Source organism: Saccostrea echinata, unplaced genomic scaffold (genome assembly GCF_033153115.1).
Source record: "Saccostrea echinata isolate AGI-Se365-2 ecotype Australia unplaced genomic scaffold, CSIRO_AGI_Sech_v1 ptg000015l, whole genome shotgun sequence".
Classification (NCBI taxonomy): domain Eukaryota; kingdom Metazoa; phylum Mollusca; class Bivalvia; order Ostreida; family Ostreidae; genus Saccostrea; species Saccostrea echinata.
In genome coordinates this window covers 6,686,023-6,711,248 of record NW_026889764.1, presented here as the reverse complement: position 1 = coordinate 6,711,248, position 25,226 = coordinate 6,686,023, and the positions used below count along the sequence as shown (strand labels likewise).

At 32.2% G+C, this 25,226-nt stretch overlaps 1 protein-coding gene and 3 long non-coding RNA genes across 4 annotated transcripts in view; 2 read left to right on the top strand and 2 right to left on the bottom strand.

The window, feature by feature from the left end:
- The window catches only part of LOC133187459 (nuclear receptor-binding factor 2-like), a 108,723-nt gene extending 95,623 nt beyond the window's left edge, over positions 1-13,100 (bottom strand). The window contains exon 1 of the mRNA XM_061322841.1: positions 13,096-13,100. The gene's annotated coding sequence lies outside the window, so the exon portion shown is untranslated. The remainder of the gene's footprint in view (positions 1-13,095) is intronic.
- LOC133187460 (uncharacterized) overlaps positions 1-25,226 on the top strand; it is a 204,496-nt gene that overhangs the window by 93,720 nt on the left and 85,550 nt on the right. The window lies entirely within an intron of this gene.
- On the top strand, positions 7,994-12,691 carry LOC133187798 (uncharacterized). The gene is made up of 3 exons (XR_009721249.1): positions 7,994-8,076; positions 11,900-12,015; positions 12,161-12,691. It is a non-coding gene; the product is annotated as an uncharacterized LOC133187798 (long non-coding RNA).
- LOC133187797 (uncharacterized) lies at positions 13,972-17,981 on the bottom strand. Its single transcript, XR_009721248.1, has 3 exons — positions 17,888-17,981; positions 14,911-15,048; positions 13,972-14,216 (listed from the first exon to the last, which is right to left on the bottom strand). It is a non-coding gene; the product is annotated as an uncharacterized LOC133187797 (long non-coding RNA).

Here is a 25,226-nt window from a genome sequence, read left to right as displayed (position 1 = left end):
AGTCAGTCTTATATGTATTTACATGTATTTATGTACTGTTTATATGTATGATTCTTTTGTCATTGTAGCTGTCCCAGAACTGGTTAAAACTGACATTTACATCAGCTAGACCTATCAAAATAGGTGCATCAATTTCTCCACTGGGTATGATCACACTAAAGCATTTCACATTAATTTTATAGTATGCCAGTGTTAAATATTTTTTTTTTTTAATTTTGTATAGGTGAAAGAATTAAATGTTATCTCTAGTATATTGATTTTTTTTAAAATTAAATTTAGTATAGCTACCAATTCTACTTTTGCAAATGTCATAGGTTTCAATTTCCCAGAAAAGTTTTGTATCAAAAGTTTGTTTCCATTTGTTTTATGAATTTCAGAAAATATAGTATAGCATGGTTTGCTTTGTACAATGCAATGTCATTTCATTCTACAATAGTAATCATTATGTTTTTCACTCATTACATATATATTGTGTTGTAGCTACTCCCAAACAATTTAAAGAATTCATTCAGGCAGCAAGTGTTTCCACCAATGAAATAAAAAGGTATGCTCCATATAAGCTCTAAACCATATATTCCTAGCAAGATTATTAAAATGTTTTGATAATAAAAACAGTAGAGTCATGTATATGCTTTCCATGTTACTCAATGCATTGTTTTGAGTATCACTTTTTTAAAACACCAATGAACTTTCCATAATGGTATTTCATTTTGTTTTCAGAATTGATTTCATCCAGAAGAACAGTTTGAACTGTGGACTGTTTGAAATGTTTTGCACCTGCTCAGAAATCCCTTCACAGCCTGCCTTTGAATTTGAAAAGCTGTTTTTAATTAAATAAATTTTCTAGATAAATAATACTTTGAATTTTTAACAGTACAATGGTGTGAAAGTTTGAAGGCTGTTAAGATTTGAATATCTTTACTTGAATGTATTCTGACAGGCGCGTAACTGCCTATACGCAAATACCCAGATGTGTACATATCATTTTCAAATTTAAAAATTGGGATCGGGGGGGGGGGGGGGGGAGATTTGTGAGAAGAGAAAAAATATCAATACCACCCAGCAAATATTTGTGTTTCAAATTATTTTATCTCGTACTGTTTCGATTCAAATTTTATATTACCATGTCTTTATAAAAAAAACTGTAATGTTTTATTAAATCATTGCCACAACCAAATAAAACATTTATTAATTTGTAATTCTTCTAAAACACATTGATAATTTTTTTAAAGATCTTCGAGAAAATATCAACCGTTGAATGCTGTGATCCACTAGAATATGATTTGAAATGTAACATTATTTTTGTTAATAATTGAAATTAATTATACTTGTTGCTGAAAGTTAAAAAAGAGTAGATGATACCAATATATCATTTTAAAAAATATTCAGCCTCTACAGGTACAATAAATTTGCACGGAAGTATTTAACTTTGTGTTAAAAGCAATATTAAGTACTCTTGTATTTTCTAAAGAAAATCGAAATGGCATGATTTTGAATGAAATATTTGGTAAAACCCATGAGCTTCCAGGGACTTCGCCCCTAGGTCCTCATCAGGGCTTCGCCCTGGACCAACAGGGGGTCTCAAAGCGGACCCCAGCCGTTCTCTGCGTACATTTCACTTCAATTCTGGCTACGCGCCTGTCTGTGTTTTTGGGTACCGACAAGATCTTAATTTCGGCATGTATATTGTGTTCACCTGTTCTTTAACAGATATGTTTCTTGATTACAAAGTTTTACTATGATTATCTTGTTTGCGCTTGGATTGATAACTCAAAAAAATTACCCAAAATACCCAAAAAAGTAAAACCTGATGTAAACACTGTGTAATAGTTTATTTTCCACATGCAAGTAAGGTAAATGGTATCAAAGGAGCCAGAGGCAAACTGGTGATGGGGAGGGGGGGGGGGCGGTAGATCTGTAGTAGGAAAACAGGTTATTAAATACAGGAGTAAGCACCCCAATCCCTTCCTCCTGTTCTTAAAACTTTTGACGTAGTCTAGAATCCCTAAACAGTTGAAGGTTTGATAACTAAATTAATCACATATGTATATATATATATATATATATATATATATATATATATATATATATATATATATATATATATATATATATCGATATTAACAACAACAACAACAAAAAAAAAAAAAAAAAAAAACTAAGTTCTTTCTGTGTGTCTACTGGGGAAGAATAAATATTTTATCATTGATAGCGGCTGTCTATTTTGTATTACAAATGATTGAATCTTTCAATATTTTTAACCTTGGGCATTTTCCAATTGATTTACATGATGTTGCGGCAAATTTTAGGCCTATTGTTGTCGAACGGAGGAAATGCGGTAGGTGTCAAATACGTCTTGTGTAGCGTATAAAAGAACGAAGATATACAAAACAAAGTAAAGTCAAGGATTTTTTTTATGCATACCGATTTGATTTAATGAAATAAAGCCCAGCACAGTCCGTAGGTATTATTTATTCAAAATTCGCGAGGTACACAAACTCTATTAAGTACCACAGAGTTATCTCCCATGCTGGATCATTGATGCGTTTGAAAACTATATTTAGAATGAATGTCTTAAGATTTCAATTTTTAATCAAAAAGTGCAAGGGCAAGGCGACAACCCAAGAGGTAGGTTTTTATGTTAAATTCTTTACGTTACTGTATAGTTTTTAAAAAGTGATGCTCATTTCTTTGTAATTCATTAGGCAATTTAAAATTTCCGATTAAATGATGAAAAATACCCTATTTTTGAACACGGGTATTTGTTTTCAATGAATAACTTAAATATCTCAGAAATCTGACTGAATGAGCATCAGTTTTTCGATAGGATAGATACTAAGGGACACAATGAAACATTGTACAGTTCAAATATTGTATGCCTTGCCCTTGCACTTTTTGGTTAAATTTGACATTTCATATTTTGGCCTAGAATCAGAGCTCACGTGACTGTAGAGGGTCAAATGATGACAAAAAATACCGATGTGAAAAGCGATGGACAAACTCTTCATAAAGCCATTAAGATATTTCAGATAGAGTTTCATGCTAAAAAATAAGACGGATGAACTTTAAATGTCTCGTTTTTGGTGCCTTTTTATAGAAAATGTTGCCTTAACTGTACTGCGTATAACATTTGGATGTGCTGCAATAGATTTACTGTATTCTAATTAATTTTCAATCTGTATTTATTTACTTACTGCTTTAAAGGTACAGGGTAGCACTATCCTTGTACAATAACCTTTTTTTTGTCACTAAATGTTTTCAAGTATTAAACTGATAAATATAGATAACAAATCTATGTTACAGAAGCCACTGTGAGAATAATATGGATATTCCCCTAAATACTGTGGCCAAGGGACATATAAGTATCTAAATATCCAGATACGTTTTTGACCTTGAAGAAGGGTACCGAATAAATTTGAAGTTTAATAATCATCATTTTCACGATGGCTCTCTTTTTAAGATTATTCAACTAAATAACATTTTCTTTATTCAAAATCTGTTGATGAAATTGGTTATTGCCATCGTTATCCCTTGTAACATGTGCCAGTACAATGGAAGAATGGGGTGGCAAATCAATCTGTTTCCATCCAATCAAATATTCGCCATCGAGCAATATAAATGTCAATAAAATAATTAATGCTACTTATTTTGCCTGAAAATTAACTTTAAAAAACATAAATTGTGATAGACTATTTCAAAATACAAAAATTAAATCAGATACTTTCATCACCCACCTTTCACTTTCATTGATGCATAGAAAAGGGGAGATAACCCGGAAACATAGTGACTAAGTACCGACACTGTATGGGTGGATAACAAAATTCCGACTTTACTCAATCATGAATTCCTCGCAAAATAAGAGGCGAATGATGACATTAATAACAGAGTAGAGCTTTGATAACGACGCATATTGTGAGACGAGCTCAAATATGCGGTAATATATATATATATATATATATATATATATATATATATATATATATATATATATATATATATATATATATAATTATATATATATATATATATATATATATATATATATATATATATATATATATATATATATATATATATATATATATATATATATATATATACGAGGGGTTATCAAAAAGTTCGTGGACTAGCGTCATAAAATTAAAACCGCTTAAGATACATCAATGAATTTTTAAACATTAAATAAGCATCTTCTTTTCTATCTGTAAAATTAACTGTAAATCATTAGTTTTATTTTTTAGTGAATCGTAAATGTTTTTGTAAGCAATGGTATGTCAAGGCGGCGCAACCTCGAACATGACGTATTTTCTACCCGAGTGTAACTGAGAAAAACTCTTCTAATATGAGCATTTGTCATCCGAAAATCCCATTAATTCACTCATGTGATATGACACAATTTTTCCGTAAAAGTTGCAATTTTTACCTCATTCTGTATATTCTATGAAATTTTAACGTAAATTTTATAGGGAATGTCCAAACAATAAAGGGGTTAAAAATGACGTCGAAAGGGGGAGGGTGTCATTTTACAACATTCTATAAAGCTTCAGCCCCTGGAAAATCTGACATAGACTTAGAAAATGTTTAAACAGGCTACAGAGGAATAAAATACATCCAGAGTACTTGTGTTTAAATACCAAAACAGATTCAGCAAGCAAAGAGACACACGGTTAATGTCGATTTGTAGTCAGGGTGTCCAAAGTCAGACACGTCGAAAAGTGACGTTGATCATTGGTTGACATTGAACTCCGGCAAGAAAATTATGCCGACAAAATCAAGCAAGGATTTTTTCCTATGTATAGATTTAATATTTACAATATTAATGCATTGAAATCAGGTGTTCATGACATTGTAAAGTCATATAAACATGACGGGTTTAGGTCTTTACTTTCCTCCAGAGAATCTCATAAAGATAAGTGTATTGAGACAGAAGGAGCTGGCATTGAGAAATATAATGACGTTGTCGGACGTCATGAAAATAAACGGGGACAGCGCCGGGTGATAATATAATGCTTTTTTTATTTAATGATAATTTGGCTAATTATCAACATATCAAGTTAAAATTTTCAACACTTGTTAAACTTTTGTTGTTTTATGTTCCCTACAAATTTTGTAACCAACAACTACATAGTATTAATTTTATCGCATCAGTCCACGAACTTATTGATAACCCCTCGTATATATAAAATTATATATATATATGACAATTTGTAACCGGTTAACCGGTTATTCGGTGGGAACGATGGTAATCGGTTAGAAAATCTGTAATAGGATAGTCGGAAAAAATAATATATGCGTAAGTTTGAACACAATATCATGAGAATTCAATCAAAATATCTAAAATGTCAGCATTTTCATCCATATAAACGGGCCAATTAGGAGATACTGAAGGCTCTCCGAATTGACAGTGTGGGGGTAATTGGTCAGTAATTGGCCAGTCTGACTTGTATATATATATATATATATATATATATATATATATATATATATATATATATATATATATATATATATATATATATATATATATAGATAGATAGATAGATAGATAGATAGATAGATAGATAGATAGATAGATAGATAAATCGTCATATGACGTCAATCAGAGACTTGTTGACGTTAAGTTATAATGACGTCACAATAAACGTTACCATGAGTATATTATAAAACATCATAAAGAAGAAATGAAAGCGCTTATGTTTTACTCGTTCTCTGTGTTTTTATATGTTTGGATATTTTTCATATATATATATATATATATATATATATATATATATATATATATATATATATATATATATATATATATATATATATATATATATATATATATATATATATATATATATATATATATATATATATATATATATGTATGTATGTATGTATATATAATATATATACATACATGCACACATTAATTTGCCACGATCTAGACGAAATAGTGATTCATATTAGACTTCTGACCCGTGGCTACCTTTTTTGTTACTTTTTCTCTTTCCTAGCTTTCTTTTTTTTTTCCACTTCAATGTGAGAAAATGAAATATGTTTTCATTCAATTTTGAGGACTAAAAAGTTTTTACACGCAATGGACCTACTCCATGGAAATGTGTAAAATGTCCAAAAATCCGTCGTATCTAGTAGGAGACTTGCCAATCAACGATGCTGGTAAAGCTTGTCTGAAAGTAAATCATACAATCCTTGGTCACGCTTGGATTGGAGTCGCAACCCAAACATACCTTTCTCAGGATTCAGGTACTCTCGTCAATAATTTTCCTCGTTTGCTTTTATAATTTGTAATGAATAATTTTATTTTCAAAGGTTAATATCTTGTTTGTACGAATGCATGATTTCATAAGCAACATTTCAGTATTGTAAGCTTCCTAGGCACCCTGTCCAATGCCAATCGGCTTACTGAGTTCCATTCCGTGTAACTTCAGTGAATTTTCATCTGTCAAATACATAAAAAAAAGGGGTATCCTCCACCAGTCCCCTACTCATCTGTCAAATACATAAAAAGGGGGTATCCTCCACCAGTCCCTTGTGTTTATATGCTCTTCATATTGTACTTCAGTTCTTTGTAAATCATAACCCAAGTTCCATTTCTCGTTTCAAATATTTCATTTAAGAAGGATTTCAATGAAACATATACAACAAAATAGTCATGTTCATCTATAAATCCTGTAGACAACGACCATCTCGTATGTATAATAGTTATAATGAATTTGAGATATCTGGCCTAATAAAATAAAGTGGATTGCGGTGTCCGTGCGATGGAGAAATTACAAATGTATATGCTACTTTGTACTAAAGTTTACATTGTTTTTATCATACCTAAGCCGCTATCAAATAGTAGCAAATATTGTTGTCAGCGATGCTGATGACGTGATATGATGATGAAACTGACGACCGCTCCTCATATATATAGACTTCCAAAATGATCACGGGATCAAAATAAACCAATGAATAAGTGTCCTTTCTTCAGCCCCTCAGAACTACTTTAAGAACATTTTGTGTAATACAAAGTAAATAATATTGCTTAAAATGTCCTTTCTACTTGTAAAGTAACAGCTATAAATTTTAATTGGTATGCATAATAAAATAAGTTCTTCAAACAATATGTAATAAAATGGACACACACAATCCACGGCGTTACAATACAGAACAATAATACGTACACATCAGTCTCACACTACCCATTCAAGTTCCAAAACATTTCATCAAATAAAACATTGCTAAAAACAATTCTGCAATAAAGTAACATTCAAGTATCGATCTTATGTATTGGAAGACGCGGATATGGCAAGCCCTTTTACTATTTATTCGTAAAATAAATTTTCACTCAAAATTACAGAGATATCTCTTATTTTAGAGAGATATCTCTTAAAAAACAGAGATATCTCTCAACTTAAAGAGATATCTCTCTAAGAAAGAGATATCTCTTTCACTTAGAGAGATATCTCTTACACTAAGAGAGATATCTCTTTCACTTAGAGAAATATCTCTTTCACTTAGAGAGATATCTCTTCCACTTAAAGATATATCTCTTTTCCTTTGAGAGATATCTCTTTCGTTAAGAGAGATATCTCTTAGCGTTTAAGAGATATCTCTTTCACTTAGAGAGATATCTCTTTCACCTAGAAAGATATCGCTTTTACTTTGAGAGATATCTTTCCAAGTTAAAGAGATATCTCTCAAAGTAAAAGAGATATCTCTCTAAGTTTATCTTAAGAGATATCTCTCAAAGTGAAAGAGATATCTTTCAAAAGTGTCCAAAAGAGATATCTCTCAAGCAAAAAGAGATATCTCTTTACTGTAAAGAGATATCTCTCTACATTATTTTTATTTAAAAAGCATTTTTAATGACTTCTCCCTTTACCGGAAGTAAGCTTTATATTCACGGAAATGCATTAAATCAAAACGAAAGTAGAGACGAGAAAGTAGAACATGTGGTGTTTTATGGTATTTGTGAGCAAATTATTGACTTGCAGGTGTAACAATGACCCCAAGATACGACACAAAAAGGGAGCTGTCCTTCTACAAGTGCTTGATCAACTGATTTATGGAAAGAAGTTCAGAGTAAGAAACTTAGCCGATCATGAAACATCGTAAACGTATCACAGGGGCTTGCTCCCGAAATGTAAACAATATAAATTAAAAAATATAAATATTTTAAAACCCATTGTGATGATTGATACAATTTAGTAGATCTACAAATATTTCTTTCTCTTTATTAACATTGTTTACATTCCGGAAGCACCCCCTGTGATCGTTACTTGCATACGAGTTGGATACCTTATGTTATTAATATACTATCATACTATGGGTTAAAAAAGTATTACAGAAACAAGTGCCTGTGGAATGCGAGTAGACCATTTGATTCTGAAAGGGGGAAGTGACTTGCAGATTTTGGAAATAAATAATCTGAACCTCAAAATGTTGAAAACAAATAATTTGTCCCCCCCCCCCCCTCCCCATGTGTGTGTGTGTGTGTAAGGGGGGGGGGGTGTTAAAATGTTAAAGTGGAGAAAAAATATATATAATTTTCTGTATTTATCATCTTGAAAATAGTTAGTTTGTCCTTCACTGGTATGGAAAGAAATAAGCTGACTTGAAATATAGCCCTCTATCCCCCCTTCTTAGAATGAAATGATTGTTCCCTTAATTTTGAAACATATTTAGCTTTCCTGTGCTGAAGGCTCAATTGAGCTTTGAATTCAGGCTCCGGGGCCATAAAACTTAGACGAGCTCACTTTTGATCTCAATCTCACTTTTACGAAAGGAATTATACGTGGCAAAGTGAGACTGAGATCAAAAGTGAGCTCGTCTAAGTTTTATGGCCCCGGGGCCTGATCTAAATTTGTAGATCAAATGAAAGATACTCAAATTAAAGGTCCCGCTCTCTTTCAATAGGAGATAATAGATAATTAGTGAAAATTTTATGACATTTTGATAAATATACATCTTTCTCAAGGAGCACTGGGCCAGGTAAGATGAAACTTATGTGCAAGCTTTATGTCCAGCATATAATCATCAGGTTTGATGGAACGCTGTACTATGTAGATGTAGATATAGTGTAGATTCACGATCATTTATAGTTTAATTGACCCTCTAGGGTAGTATCCCAAGTCAAAGTGGAAGGCAGTTCTTTGGCAGTTTTTTAACCTTCACAGTTCAATGCTGAAGTAGTTTTTTGACAGCTAGTTTACTAGCCTTCTCCGCTGTTGTTGGGTGAAGGTTTTTGCATGCTAGTCATTAGGCAGTTTTTATTAGCAGTCCACCATTTAAGCAGTTGCTAGGCAGTTCACTAGCAGTACCTTAGCAGTTGCTAAGCAGTTTCCTTGGCAGTATCTAAGCAGTCAGTAGGACGGTTGAGGTGAACTGCTTAAAAACTGCTAAGCAACTGCTATAGGCAGTTTCATTTGCTATACATATATGGAAATGACTCCACCTACATATAAATATGAAAATATATGAACTGCTTAAAAACTGGTAAGAAACTGCTATAAGCAGTTTTCTTGTCTACTTATAAGGAGATAACTCCACCCATTTATGAATATGAAAATGCATAAAATTTATGCTTCCAGGGTGATTCATTCATAAAAATAACATTACAGATGGGAATTTAGCTTAGTATTAGATTTAATCATTGTGTAGATGAATAAACATCATTTTTTAAGGATTTCATTTTCCACTCAATTATCATACAGGTATAAATTGTAAATAAGTCCTTTCATCAAGTTAATTTTCTTGCATTTCTTAAAAACAAGTGCCAACTTTAGAGCTTCAGGTCAATACAGGGGGTTAATCTGCAGATCCCTCAATCAGCAACTTTTATCTGCAAAAATTTTGAATTTATAATCATAATAGTTGCTTGTGAAGTGCCAGTCAATAAAAGATCATATAAATCAATATAGCCACTTATCTTGAAAGAATTATAAATTAATTACTGCATTTAGCTTTACAATTTGACCTAATATAACTGACTCACATATAGTTCTTAAAAAGAATCTGTCAGTCTTGTTGAAGAGAGTTTGCAATATATATATATATATATATTGAGGAATGTTTGATCCTATATTCAGAATTATAAAGTAACATTTATTACATTTATTTATCTAATGATGTAAATTAATTCATGTACATATGTAAACTGTAATTACTGATAAAATATTGCATTTACCATCTTTATATCTAAATTAAGTACTTATAATTATAAAATACAAACAGATTATGTTTTATAATATATATTAGTAATTTGAAATGAGAGAGGGGATATTAATATATCACAAGCCCAGACTTACCCTTTTCTCAGCATACTAGTGCCAGCAAATCTTTAAAATTTTCCTATCACCCTTTTTCATTGTTGCCGCATGGTCATATTAAATTGATCTTTAATATTTCCCATCTCATGGACTCAGATACATTTGTTACTAATTAATGTTCACATCCAATCCAATACAGTGATGACAGATATGTATTTCCCAAAGTATATTTCACTTCTTTACTGTATACATCTATATAATTTCATACCCTCACAAACATTAATTTGTACTGAAATTTTGAATTGGTCTGGAAAGAGCACACAAATCTTGACTGGCTCACCTCATTGGATACAACCCTTAAGTTTCAAGCAACCATGGGGGACACAGCAGGTTGTTAACTAGAGGACTGCATTTGCAAGTTGATGGGATAAAGATTAGAAGCTCATGTGTGCATGCCTTTTTAATGTGTAGCCTCAATTTATTATAAACTACTGTATCATTTCTAGTAAGATTTTAAATATATCTTTGTTTTTTCTAACTTTATTTTCTGTATAAGAAATTCCTGCCTGGCCCCCAATTATTTGTGATGCATTAACAGTAACACATGGTCAATTGTAATGAAGGCTAGTGAAAGCTAGGACCACCAAGAGTGACAAAGTATTGTATTTCCTCATGTGAGAAGCTGAAATGAATTAGTTGCACTTTTAGCAGTTTTGAGAAACTGCTTGTTTGACTGCTTAAATTTGTTCAATACTGAACTGCTAACACAAATTCTTAGCAGTTTCTTAACCAGTCTGTTAGCAGTTTTAAGGAATGCTAAGACTAAGACTGTTAGGAACTGCTTAAAAACTGCCCAAATACCTTCAGACTGCCTAATAACTGTTTATAAACTGCTAAAATAAGCAGTTCACTTTGACTTGGGATGGGGCAACATTGCGTGATCAAGTTTTACTTTAGAATATGTAGGAATTTTTTATAGAATTTTCTCAATCAAGCTAAGGCATAATTGTTCATACAGTAAAATCTCATTATCTCAAACTCCATTGGACCAAGAAAAAACTTTGAGATATCTGAGGATTCAAGATATCAAGGGTACATGTATATTACTTAAACAATAAGCAATTGGGACTTCGACATATCCATGGTATTCGAGATATCAGTGTTCTCGATACTGAAGTTCAACTGTATTTACATGGAAGCATTAGGTTGTGTTTTGTACGTTCAATCAAATTTGTTCAAATTATGACATGGGGGGTATGGTGGGGTCAATATGAGCAATTAAAGTTTTACAAAGGAATGTATATGGAAACAAATCTTTAAAAATCTCTTCTCAAGAACAATAAAAAGATAAGTAATATTTCTAAGGAAGCTGGGATCCTCATGTCTCCAGGGGCTAGGGTTGAGCCAGCTAGAACAGGCAAAACAATCAAGTTTTACTTCAGAAGATGGGGGGGGGGGGAATCTGCTTATAAAGAAGAACATGGCCATAGTGACTAAGGTGATCATTGTGACCATGGGCCTTTTGATTTCATGTTTTTCTAGTGCAGTTGCAGACCACTGTATTTAATTTGAAAAGATCAGTTACATGTAATGATTAATGAAACATCCCCTACAAATTTTTTCTGTCATTGTTTCAGATATGAAGTGCAACAAGGGTATGTCCAACACACTTTCTGTGACACTTGTCTTTGAATGCAAAGGATGTCCAAGATTCCAGTGATTGTAACAAGTCAATATGATTACCTGAAAAAGTGTGAGTTAATTTTTACATGTCTATGTATTTTTTTATTATAACTTAGAAATATGCTGTTAACAACATTGAAACGTGAAATAGATCAATTCAAAAAGACACTATGTTCTCTTAAAGTCTTAAAAGAGTTTTCCTTGTGTATGTGTAGGTCACAAGTACAGTCTGCAGAGACAAGCACTTCTATCATTGAGGAAAAGTCTGCATTGTCAAGTTCTTTGCATAGACAGAAAAGAGATAAGCAATGGGGTGTATGGACCAGACCAGGATTCAAGTCAGGGCCCCCTGAATCAGTAGTCATTTGCTCTACCAATTTAACTATCTGGCCACCAGAAATTGAACCCACCTAAATGCCCTATATGGATCTGTGGAACTCTGAAATATCCAAGTTTTATCAATAAGAGAGGTTTTACTCCACCTATGTCAAGTGACCATAATTTAACAATTCACTGTATACACTTCAACAAAACTGCAACCCAAGAAGAAATTGTTGTCCTATTATTAATCTTCTGGCTACAGAAAAAAAAAATTACATGTGATGTTAGTATAGTTTTTTATTATGTTTACTGATACTGTGGACCTTGTAGGATATCAATCTCCTATGCAGAGTTGTCATTTGTTCCTCTCTCAGACATGTATGGGCCAGTGGTAGAGAGTAGTAGAATATTTCACATGTATAATATTTTTACACAATACATTCAATTTAACGGCAGTCAAGTTTATAACTTAAGATTTTTTTTCCCCAATTCTAGCTCCCAATGCACAAGTATAAGTTTCATTTTTCATTCATCTACAAGTAATATAAAATTTTTGTCTTTTCTTTCATTTTCTTTTCTTTATGTTGTTCATATTTACCTTACACTCTTTTGAGTGAGGGCTGAATGAAAAAGCTGACTGTAGCCCAAACCCCGATTTCCTATTGAAGAAGCATTGGAAGTTTGTGCCCCATGCATAAATTGAATATATGTGTGTTGGCCTTGACCCAAGGTTATTTGATGAAGTGTGAGGTGATTTTTATCAAAATCTAGAATTCCTGTTTGACTATATCTTGTAATTGAGAACATTTAGAGGCTCATACTTATTGCAAATATTGAGCATGACCTGCGGTTATGACTGATCTTAAATCAAGGTCATTTTTAAGCAAGTTTAAGGTAACTGGCAGAAAAAGTGTATTACCTTTGTCAAATGCATAATTTGCAAATGATACTTGACACAAAGATTGCTTATGACTGAATGGTGTTTCATGACCTTATCCAATGTCAAGATTACTGGCAGTAAATGTGTGAAATTTGTTTTCATTTCATTACTCCCTCATGGATAAGTATTGAAACTGGAAACTTCAAAGATTATTTGTAAGCAGAAAGTACATCATAACCTTTACCCATGATATTGTGGCAAGTTCAAGGTCATTGGCAAAAAAAAAATTGCTCATGTCAGGTCCATAATGTCTTAATGGAGAAACAGTAAATATCTCCCTTTTATTTAAAGATTTATGATGAATAGAAGATGCATCTTTTCTTTCTTAACCAGTATCATTTTGGCAAGTTCAAGGTCACATTTAGAAAAGTGATATTGGCATTATCAGAAAGAAAAAATGTATAGGGGGTATAATGTTGGAGTTTGTTCACAGTTATTGAATTATATACCGGTAGGCATAGTTCAATTATAGTATACATGCAGGTAGAATCCATGACAATCCAGCCATAACTGGAAGGTATTTTTGAATCCTTAATGATAGAATTTTTGCAGATTTAGATTTTACTGACTTAACTTGGGAAGACCTCTTAAATAAAAAAAGTCACATAAGTATAAGCATCAGGGTGACTATACTTTATGATATCACAATTTTTCATAGCATGTATTACCAGTACAAAAAAAAAAACAAGTATTGGTATGTACATGTAATAACCTTTTTATCTTGAATTCAAATAAAGATATTGAAAACATTGATACATTGTTTTATTGACTTGGGAATAAATTGCTTTGTCATTGTTGAAATGTGGATACATGCATATACACGGTACCAGTAAGTAATTAAACTTTTTTCAAACAATTTTAGACATTTAAAAACAAGTAAATGTGCAGAGAGTGTAGAAGTCTGTGCATCACTTTTCTTGGCCTGGAATTCTTCAAACAGGACAGGATGGGTTTGGTAGGACACCCTCAGATTCTCAACTTTGTTTAGGTAGTTGCTTCTTGTGATTCACCTGTGAAATTATTATTTCAAAAATAAATATAACAAAATGTAGTAATGATGTCAAGCTAAGCAAATAAAGGAATAGATAATATAAAATTTAAAAAAATATGAAATTGAGAGAGGGCCAAACTAAGGGTTTATTATTAATTCATAATGGAAGTAAACAAGCTTGAAAGACACACAATTCAATCTTAGAACATGTACCTGGTATTTCTTAAAATTTAAGTTCATTTACAGTGTATGTAGGTGTCAACCTTTCATCATCTACTTCTGTATACAATATTGAAGGGTTTTAATTTGTAAGATAGAGTGAATTAAAGTTATACATGTATTCATTTATGTGTATTTAACATATCACCATAAATGTGATGATGCAGAATGGTCTACAAACAAACTTATTTTGTGTGATCTCATAAACTACACGTGTCTTCCTTCTGTATAAAATTTGAAAGCTAAGGATATTATAAAAAAACTAATATTGTTGACGGAGTTAAATCCCATTCCCATATAAATGTTCAATGAAATCGATTCATAGTGATTGGACCCTTGCAACTATAGTTGTCTTTCTGTAATGGACAATTCCTCTGTGTAACATTTTTTTAAGTAATGAGGTAAATCAAAGATTGTTGAACAGATGGAATTCATTAAGATATGATTAATATATTTTATTAATATTTAGTCATGCAATCAGTAAGAATAAATACCTGTTGGCTCTCTATTCCCTTAGGAATACACCAGGTCTAGAACACAGTCCCAAGTTAGCTTAGAGTACATTGATCAATCTCAGCTTTCCACTAGCTGGCATAATGACAAAGGAGGGGACACAACTCAGATGTCTCAACCTGCAACACACAAATTATTTGAAGTGACCTGTTTTACACTATATCAGAGATAAAAAAAAATCTCCCAGTCATGGTTACTTTATGGAAGGTATACTCAATGAGTTGTGCCATAGTCACTGAAACTGCTTTCTGTCAATACCAAACAGCCAATTTCTGGCATAAAATTATTTACACCTTTTGCATTTAAATAAAATTAAATGAAAAGTGATTTGGAATATTACTGGTGTGTACCCTAAATGACTGCACTGAACCGTAAACTTTGCTTAATTTCAGAAATATTTGATTTCAAAAATATTAAAAAAAAATTCCGAGGAATTGTCTGAGAATGTACATGTACCATGATAGATTAATTTTGCTGGGAAATGAAAACAAAGACCAAAGGGCAAGGATTTTATTTTACAAACTAGATGTGTGTGGTAACATCACAAATGCCCCCGCAGACAGCCAAAATTTCAAATTGCAAATTGTAAATTGAACATATGTAGTCAAGATAATGATTAGAAATTGATAATTTTTAAATCTTTTCCAAGTTCAAAGGGGATAACTGTCAATACCATGACCAAATTTAAACTTGACCTGCATATTCCTATGACGTATCCATATATCAAATTTGAGTTGAATGTGTACAACTGTTGCCGAGATAATGAACGGAAATTCAATGATGACAGAATGACTGAACAGGGTAACACTAAATGCCCCCCCCCCCCCCCCCCCGGACCATTTTATGGCGGGGGCATAAAAATTCTGAAGATTAAGGGGTACCTAATTCTCCTACATTTCAGATGACAAGGAAAGTATTTCTATTCTGCTAAGGCAAATTTTCAAACTTCTAAAAAAAAAAACAAGTTCAAGCTATAGATTTCCATAAAAGAAGTGTTGCAATCATGACTTGGCAATCCATTATTATAATTTTTATTTCCATTTCACACAATAGAATTTGCATAAAAATCAAAGAATGTCTTGATCCCTTTCCTTTAGTGAGAGCAGAAAAAATTAAAATTAGACCCAACTAGATCACAATGTGTAGTAATCTTGTTGGAGCGGAATAAAGATATAATTTTAGTTAGACTGAATTTATTTAAATTTGTTAATTTTTTTGTGCGATTTATTGAAAGATAATGACTAGCGCATATTATTGATCTTTGCAATCAATCAGAGTTCAGCTTATTGTATAAAAGACAAGAGACAAAATGTACATAATTAAACCACAGGTGCTTCAAGGGAACAGGAACACGACCCACCCCAACCCTCTAAAATTTTGGGCTTCCCGAGTTATTTTTTGATTTATTTTTTTAAGCACATATGTATGATGTATAATATATATATGTTGATGTATAATGCACTATAAAAATTCACAATTAATGCATTAATAAGCTATGTATAAAAATATACCAATGATATAAATAGAGAGGTTATTTATATTTTTTTTTTGGGGGGGGGGGATACATCAGATATCAGAGACATATAGAATAGAATAGAATAGAATTTATTTGCCAATCATGGTCCCACTGGGGGCATAACATAGATACAAGCATAATTTGTAACACTCAAGAGGACAAAAAAAAATACATGAACATACAGCAATACAGAACATAAAAATACCAGATGTTGAGTCTAAGCAAAACAGAGTTGATGAATAATTTCAATTATCTCCCTTACACCAGGAAGCCATATATGGCATTACAATTGAGTCCCTAAACTACAAAAGATTTCAAGGGACAGTGCTCTAGGAAATACATGTCTCAGAAGTGTAACTGTCTGGACAGCATTCCTCCTCATAACTTAAGTAGAACAGTAATTCAATAATGTTTGTATATACATATATATCTTTGGATACATATACATGTATAGCTTATTCCATCAATTGTGAATTTTTATAGTGCATTATACATCAACAAAATGCTTTAAAAAATCATGAAAAATAATTCAGAGAGCCATCAATGTTTTTTGGAGAAATTGCTACCCCCCCCCCCCCCCTTTTGCCTTTTGCCTTTTGAAAATGTTGTGTAACAGTTGATTAAAAATGTTGGCCAAACTGGGACTCGAACCCGGGACCTTCCGCTAACTGTGCGGGTGCTCTAACCACTGAGCTACCGGGCCGACGGACCCAGTCCCCGTTACACTCTTCCCCCCTTTTTCTTGAGGTTTTCCATCCTGAAAACCTCACCGAGACTCTTTTAAACCACCCATGGGTTTTATTATTGGGTGCCAAATGTAACAGGCGGGGAAAAATGTCGGCCAGACTGGGATTCGAACCCGGGACCTCCCACTAACTGTGCGGGTGTTCTAACCACTGAGCTACCGGGCCGACGTACCAAGTACCCATTAGAGTTGCAACGGGCCGGGGGGGGGGGGGGGGGGTCCTGTCCCCAAGCACCTGTGCATTAAACTATGAGTATCAGAACCTAATGGGGCTAATTGTAGAATTGCTGGTGGTTGGCTGGGAGCAAATCTCCCCACTTTTTTCCACAAAACAACATTAACTACGCCCAATAAAAATATTCAGCAAATTTAAGTTCACTGTTCAACGGAATAGGCCCCCACCCGATTTCTCCAACTTGATTTTGACGAGGATGTTAATTAAAGTAGTCTTTAAATTTGACCTATTTTTTACAATATAACTTAAATAAATATGACAAGTAATTCAGTGTTGTCTAGATTTAAAATTAGAAACAGCTGATTATTTCAAAAACTGAGAAAATTCGGTCTATCGCAGTTGAGATTATTGCTAGCCTACTTTCGTTTTCCTAAATATAAAGACTTTAGCATTTCTATCAACAAAGTAGTCATTATCCTTTTGTTGTTTCAAACAAGGGATTTGGCATTTCTTTCTACATACTTCGTTCTGGGATTGGGCATGCTGAATCTATTCCAGAGGCAGAGATCTACCGTATATATGATCATCAAACATTACACTTCCTGCCATGTGGTGTCTAGCCTCGCTTTCGTATTATAAGGGAGGAATAATTATTTCATTTTAAGGATAACTTGAAAAGAGATATCTCTTTCATTAAGAGAGATATCCCTTTAACTTAGAAAGATATCTCTTTTTGAAAATCTAAAGAGATATCTCTCTAACTTAGAAAGATATCTCTTTTAACGTTGTTAAAGAGATATCTCTCTAACTTTAAGAGATATCTCTCTCGCTTTAAGAGATATCTCTCTAGCTTAAAAAGATATCTCTCTAAGTAAAAGAGATATCTCTCTTGCAAAAAGAGATATCTCTTTTGTTTATAGAGATATCTCTCTAGGTTATAAAGATATCTCTCTTAGTCAAAGAGATATCTCTCTTGGTCAAAGAGATATCTCTTTTAGTTAAAGAGATATCTCTATAAGCTAAAGAGATATCTCTCTAAGCTAAAGAGATATCTCTCTTATTGAAAGAAAAAAATTATTTTACGTATAAATAGTAAAAGGGCTTGCCGTACGCGGACAGTGTTATTTTGATCTTATCAATTGCAAAACAATAATGTTAATGTCACGTGACTATTTTCTTCGTAAGAAAGATGACAGGCGCCCAATTTACAACACGTGTGATAATGCCAAAATAAGTAAGTAAATCACAGTCGTAACATGGTAGATAATGATGAAAAACTGACATATAACATCTTAGTACCACTTTCCCTTACATTCTATTCAACAATATCTCACTAGACCGTCTAGTAAAACAATAACGACATTTGTTTACATAACAACGTCGAAATGCAATGTGTATTGCATCAATAATCTAAGTAGTTAAATGGACATAAACAATAAATCATTTCTAATAAAAAATTACAACTAGATGCTACTTTACATCACTAATAAAATCCACAAGCCTGTGAATAATAGGTAATATTCTTCTTAAGTCCACCCCCATACATATTATATGGGGACAAATCACTATAATATAACAATAAGCTGAAATCCAACCCCCCCCCCCCCCCCCATACATTACATAGTTGAGTATTAAGTCCTATAATATTACAGTATTTTTCTCTTTTAACTGAGCATACGTAGGCACTTGTTCATTCTTTCTTGTTATTTTATTCAGTGGCCTACCTTTTCATAGAAACTATTATATTTTTTTGTGATAATATACGAAAAATAGTATATTGATTTTTGTAGAATGTTTACTTTTTTTCATAAATTTATTTTGTAAAGTATCTGAAAGGATATCGTTTCTGAAATACTTATAGGAAAGTTAATGACAAAAGCTGAAAAGTTGAGAGTTTTGCAATGTGAATTTTGCCGTGATGGAACGTGTGGATTCCAGAACTGCTTTGATGATCAGACGAGGCAACTTCTCTGTGAATTTGTATGTTATATTTCAAAACATATATTGAAATCATTTTTGCCATTAACTTAACTCTTATTGTATAATTGGTTATTAAAATGGGAAACGACGTCTTGATTATCTAAATTGAGGAGAGATAAATTATAGATATCGATGTCTCTATATCTGGGGTTTCCACTGCGCATTATTTCGCGCAGTATACATGTTTCAAAATAGATCAGTATCACTCTTTTAAAGCAACAATTTTGATAGAGTTCATCAAATTTATCAAAATGAAAAAAGCAGGGTTAAAAAAAACTTATACTTTTAAAGAAATGAATATTTTAATGATTTTGTAAATGAAATGTATTTGGACATCATTCTGCATAATTGTGAAGTTATGTAAGAGGATGTCACAGAAAGAGTAATCAAAGAAAAAGTATAAATATGCGCACTTGAAATTTTAAAACACGGGAATTTGAAAATCTCTTGATTATTTCTCTGTTAATCTTCAGTATAAATTCTAAATATCTTTTATCTTTTCTATTTATTCTTTTAAAACAGCAAAAAATTCCTACACTTTGACATTTTGAGATGCCCACTCTGGAAACCAGACTGTAGAAATTTGTATCTCTTGAAAAGAATGCTCTGTATAGTATTACTCACCAGATAATATAATCTCAGCAAAATGTCTATTGTAATAGTTATGCAATTTGATCTCAAGTGCGATAAAGGCATTTCCCCATGCATCCCATAGTAAATGTAACTGTATTTTGAGATGGTCCTTAAAAATACCCAGCTGATATATTTTCCTGACAAATTTCCTGTACATTAAAGTCGGTATAGGCTATAAATGGTATGGCTATACATGGTATAAAAGTGTTTGCTTGTTTGCTGTTTACGTCGCTGCGGGACTTGCCGGTAGAGGGCTGAAAATTTATACCTGTACTCTGCACTTACGGCCTGTGAGCAGTGAAGAATCTTTTTCGTGTCAGCACCTACTGCAAGACGGAACCCCGGTTTATAAGGTCTAATCCGAAGGACCGGTCATCACGTCACACAGTGGATTCGAACCCGCGACGGATCAACTCCTTACTCCGCGACTCAAGAGCAAACTCTCTAACCACTGCGCCACGCGGACGACTGCTATAAAAGTAAACGAGTTCCCAGACGGCTTCCTTTATTAATTCATTATGCATTGTGCAAAATACATTTTATAATTTAAACCTTAAGAATTGTAATACTAGTATTGAATGTGTTTTATATAAAATTCTTAAAGTTAATTATCAAAGACTTAATTAATTTCGTATAGCTTCTAGCTAAATTTCATAAACTTTTAACAACATATAATTTTTTTTTTTCAAATTCTTACAAAATATCTTAATAGCAACCAGCTTCAACTAGAGAGGTTCTCGTTACTGAAACTACAGAGTATTCGTCAACTGCTTTTACTGAAAGAGGTATTGTTTATTACCATTTTTTTGTCTTAGAACACGTGTAATGTTGTATTTGTATATGATTGATTATAAATTGCGTCATCACTTTACCTTTTCAGTACGTGTTTTATCTAATCATATGACACGACTGATAATTAAGAAACGTGTCTGTGAAGGCCTAAAATGTCAATATTCTCTATATTTATTTTGTAGATGAAACTGATTCCAACAGAGCAGACAATGTGCTTATACTTACAATTGTTTCGATTTTAATTGTTGTTTGCATCATAAGCGGTCTTGTAGTTGCTCTTTTTTGGAAAAGGTAACGTACTATGTTTGCATCATAAATTTCGCAAAATACCATATCACACACACACACACACACCCTCCCTCACACACTCTCTCTCTCCCTTAAACACACACACACACTTTAAAATTTCAAACAGATTTTAAAAATATAAACTCAATTGTTGCATACACAAAAATTAAATTCATACAACTTACATAAGATACTTGTTTTTGTTTATTCCTGTATATTCATCAATGTTGTTTTTCAAACACTGGAATATTTCTTATTTTTGCATATATTGTCCGAATGTTCTAGACTTTTTATAGTATATGTGATATGTTTTTCCTGGCTTTTTTCTGTGTCGTTAAGTTGATGTACAGTTTTGTTTTGTTCGATGGATTGATCTAAGTTACTCTTCACTTCCTTATAATCCTCATAAAGAAGCTGTCATAACACAGTTCACTCCATTGTTTTTACTGGATTCACAAGACGAAGATGGTTTAAATTACGTTGATTTTTCTTTTTTGTATTATGGTAACTGATTACTTGCTGAGGTATCAGACAAAGGTTTATGAGCGAAAGACTTTGCGATCATATAATCTGGTACATGTATCAACTTTAAACCCTTAACATATGAGATTGCACAGACCTAGTCTTCGTAGATATACCCAGTAACAATAAACCGCCTTTTTGGTCTTCTTCGGTTTCAAAGTTTTCTTTCATTTCAGAAAACCATCAAACAACACAATTATTTGCATTTCTTCTTTTAGATTTATACATTTGATATACTATGTAAAGAGATGTTTAGATATATTGATATTATTTACAATATAGGATTTTAAAAAAATATTTGTTTTTTTAAAAGGTGTATCATATTAAGTTGCATCAAAAGAAATGGGAAGGATAAGGAAACATATGAAGCGACATTGCACCCTGCTGCAGGTGAACTTCAAAATGCTTATACAAGTTTGGGATCCACAGCTACAACGCATACTGGTTTCAGCTATGAAAATGTCCTTTAAAACAATTCAGGATAGGAAATTAAACTGTGATTTAAATGCTTGTCGTCAAAGTATGTCAACTTGCTCCATCATACAACAGTTTAAATAGCAATTAGTTATTTCAAATAAATGCGTCATAATTTCTAATTAATTTTTCATAAACCAAAATTTTTCCTATGAAAATAATATCAATCCTTATTATTACTTGTAATTGCTTGTGCTGGCATTTTTACCAGCAAAAACCTTGAGAATTTACACAAACATTTGCATCAGGTAATGTTTGCATTTTTAAAAACAATCATGAATTCCAATGCAAAATGTTCACATTTGGGTCGATATGGAACATAGGTGTTATTTTACACAAATAGCATTTTACATAGGCATGAAGTATTAACAGCCAAAATTTCCTATATAAATTCAACATTAAAGAAACTTGTATACTGTAGCATTTAAGTTTGCAATATCAAGATTTGCGTTCTGCCAACATGCTTCTATGCGCAATATGTTCGATTTACATAATATGGGAATGGTAAATTACGCATAATAAATCTGTCTTCATGTGATTTTTATGAAATTGCTCAACCTGATTATAAAGACATGATTCTAATAAGAGAGAATATGTTGATTTAGATGCCGCCATTTTTAAGCATGTATCTGATTGATCAATTAAACTTGAAAATATTGTAGTTATTGGTTTCCACTTACATGCACTTACATTTTTTTTTATGATAATTTTTCATCTTTTTTCTGATTTTGGTTAAATATCTTCAGATATTTTGGTTAAATATCTTCAGATATGTAAAGAAAGTGACAACACTTCATATTAATCATAATATTTTTATAAGAAAAAATAATTTTCTCCAGAAATTTTCTTCTTAATCTGTGCATGAATAATTCGGAAAATCAGTTATAAATAGGTGTAACCGGGTTTTCCCACAAAGAAGAAAAACACTCTGGTTGTAGTTATAGGGTTCTTTTAATTTGGACAATGGATTAGATGTAAATAGATATCAATCCTACAAAACATGTAAACATAATAAATATTTTATAACATTAACATAGGTTTAAATTGTATCACAAATTATTCCATTACATAAAATCTATATTACACTGATATCCCTATTCATTTACTCATTATCACTTCATAATTCACATTTAAAGGGAAATAACTCTTATTTCTCCATACGCATAAAACTCAAGTAAATTTATTTAATTTACCAAAAAATATTTACAAATCTCAAAATGAGTAAATATATTAATAAATACCAAGTTGTGTACCTAGGCTGCATAATTATGTATATATCTAGGTGTTACAGCTGTTGAACCTGTACAATTCGCCCCAGGAGAAAACGGACAAAACAATGAAGGTTTATTTTTCTGTGTAGTACATTATCAAAAGTGGCGTAAAGAGCCTCCTTAAAATTATTTCTCCAAATTTTGGTGTAAGTGTGAGTAAAAAAAAGGAAAGTACTCTATGGAATGGCATTTGAGAGACATTGTGTTTTATTTAGCATAATTACACTTTGAAATATTTCACTAACTGAATTAAGTTGTTTTTAGCATGAAATATGGAGATAACAAACAGTAATCAAGTTCTAAAAAGTCACTTATAATGTGTGAACATGAGACATTAAAAAGTCAAAGGTTATATCTCGACAAATATTCTTAAATAAGTTGATAGTTGCTGGCAAAACGTTTAAAAGGATTGTTTGTACCTTGTTTATGAACTATTCAAGAAGTTTTCATTCATATAGTGATGTCACCATATACCGGTGAAGGACTTCAAATTTAGTCCTATAATAGACACTCAGGGCCTTTGAGCTGTGAAGGTTCTTTATCGTGCCAACGCCTAGCGTGACATGGGACCTCGGTTTTGAGGTCTCATCTGAAAGACCCATGACTTTCACTTTTAATGCCGGGCGCTTGGAAAGAACATATGTTACCTGTGTTTACATCCTAGGTTTGATGCAGCGAGGCGAACGAGAATCGAACCCGGACTTTCCGATCCTTGAGCGAATATCCCATCTCTAGGCCGTCGTAACCAATCCGTTTAAAAGGAAATAATTCTTCCAAAAATAAATTTTTATATATATATTTTTTTAAATTCTACATGCATCAGACACTTAGAATGAGTGATGAGTAGAAAATAATACTTAAAAAAAACGCTCTCATAACATAATCTCATTATATTTTGTGGAAGATTACGCTAGGCGAAAGGCCAAATATGTTATTTGATATATTGGCACTTTGTCATAATGGATTAAAAGCATCAGATGGATATTGCAATATTGCAGTAAGCGGCTGAGGGGCAATATGAAAACCATCTATCTCTCCGTCTTCAATAATTCAAAAGTGAAAAAGAAATAGATAGAAACCAAACCACAATCAATATGTATAAAGGTCTCGGCTGACATAGCAGGTAACAACACACTCTTTATTTGTAAGGCATATAACTTTAATTGTATTTAAGAGCAACTTGGATTTAATTCTGCAAGTGTTAATCCAACTCATACTGAGTCTCATAGTTCCCTTTCTAAGGACGAAATTCTCCAAAATCATGTGTCAATTTCAAATATTTTGAATATTCCCAAGAGTCAAATTGAATTTAAATTACCATACATAAATTAGACTCCTAAGCAACATACAGATCGTTACAAACAAAGATACATAGCGGGTCCCAGTAAATATTCTAAGAAGCCTCTTTATTTACTCCTCACTCAAAATACTGACATCAATGAAGGAGAAACTGTAGGGGTACTGTACTACAATATATATTCATGAAGTACATGTAGTACAAATAAAATATGAATCTTTAAAGCTCCTGGAAACTTTTAGAAAATTTAAATTCACAAAAGTTTCCCAAAATCAATTAGGTCATAACGTACAATTTTTTGGCACTTTATACAAATATTTCCCACAATAAATTAAACTCCAGACTTTTTGACATCATAGACAGCTGCTTTTCAATATAAATGGAACTCGTATTTACCTTGTCATTGGTCAATTGCAAAATTATTTTATCTAAAAAAAAAATCAGCTTGTACACACAAGTACTCCGAGGTTGATATTTAAAAGATGCTTGAGTTTCTGATTGACAATATCTACGTAGATTTTGAAGATCAAGTCTGTCAACAATCGATCAGAATTTTCATGGGTACTAATTGCGCCCCGTCATTAGCAGACCTATTTTTGCATTC